The sequence below is a fragment of the Octopus bimaculoides genome, chromosome 20, assembly GCF_001194135.2.
Source record: "Octopus bimaculoides isolate UCB-OBI-ISO-001 chromosome 20, ASM119413v2, whole genome shotgun sequence".
Taxonomy (NCBI): Eukaryota; Metazoa; Mollusca; class Cephalopoda; order Octopoda; family Octopodidae; genus Octopus; species Octopus bimaculoides.
Window position 1 is genome coordinate 11,189,659 of NC_069000.1, and position 1,617 is coordinate 11,191,275.

A 1,617-nucleotide genomic window follows, 5' to 3' on the forward strand; every position below is an offset into this window, starting at 1 on the left:
ATATATATATATATATATATATATATATATATAGCCACTACACATTCAGTCGAAAGTGGTCGTGTTTTTAACAGACCACATATATAGTCGTATATATGCATACATATATACACACACACATATTTGTATGTATGTATGTATGTATGTATGTATGCATACACACGTCGCTTGTGTGTACGTTCATGCGTGTACGTTCAGCGTTTATAAATGCACGGCTAAGCTGCTAGCATTTCTAAGCTATATTTACTTAAAAAGTCTTTATCTACTTTTAAAAAGATGGTCCAACGTTTAAAGTAAAGAGATGCCAACGGGTAAAAAAAATAGGTCCCTACTGACCCCGAAATACGTGCAAAAAAACCCAAAAAGCTTCAAAAATGAAAAGAAAAGGAACTAGCCAGGGACCCCACAGCGTTTGAGATTCAAAACTGATTTCAAAGGTATTGCTAACCACACGAAACGATCGCGTTATCAATATATATATATATATATATATATATATATATTCACATACACGAACATACATATAAATGGTAGCCAGTTTCAAACACCAGAGCGAACGTCTGGTGTTTGATTGTGTCGAGTGTGTTTTCTTTAGATAGATTTCCTGAGCTTCGGAATGCCCCAAAAGAAACCAACATGGCGGCTATCTCCTATTATTTCGGTCTAATCTCAGTAGCCTATTGGCTGTTGTTGTTGTTGTTGTTTCCGTCGTTGTTTTCGTCAACACTGCTATTTTCGTTTTGATGGCGATGTCTTATTTATCTCAAGGACTCCATGGCTGGTTGGGTTGGTGGAAGTGGAGGAATTAAAAACCCAAAATTGTGGTGACAGTGGTAGTAGTAATGGTGGTAGTTGTGATGGTAGTAGTAGTAGTAGTAGTAGTAGTAATAGTAGTAGTAGTAGGTGTAGAATGTGTTACGATAGCGGTGAAGGTGTTTTCCAAAGTGGTAGCAGCTACGTTGTCATCACAGTCGTCGTGTTCGCCCTTGTTGTTGTTGTTGATGCTTAGCACAGCTCCCCCACCCACGTCACCCCGACGATCAAGCCTAACAGGACAGACATATTTGCAAAAACATTCCGGTTTTCTTAGGCTTGCGCAGCACTAAGTTATCTAATGTATCCTATTTTTTTTTACATATGTCGGCAGGGTGTGATTTGAAGGAGACTTGGCTGCTGTTTCTTGTAGATCGAGCGATTGTGTTGAGTCTACAATATATGTATATATGTATGTGCGTAAATACCTTTAAAACTAGAAGTGGAAATAACAGTACATGTATACATACATACACACACACATACATGCATGCCTACATAATACACACATACAACAACAGCACACACACACAAGCATATACACACCCACGTACACACGCGTGTGTGTGTGTATGTCTGTATGTATACTTGTGTGTGTGCGTGCGTGTGTACATGTATAAATATATGTACACTTTTTTATACTTTTACATATAATTATATATATATATATATATATATATACATAAACACACACACACACATATATATGCATATATATACACATATATATATGTATATGTATATATATATATGTGTATATATATATTATATGTACATATATATATATATATATATATATATATA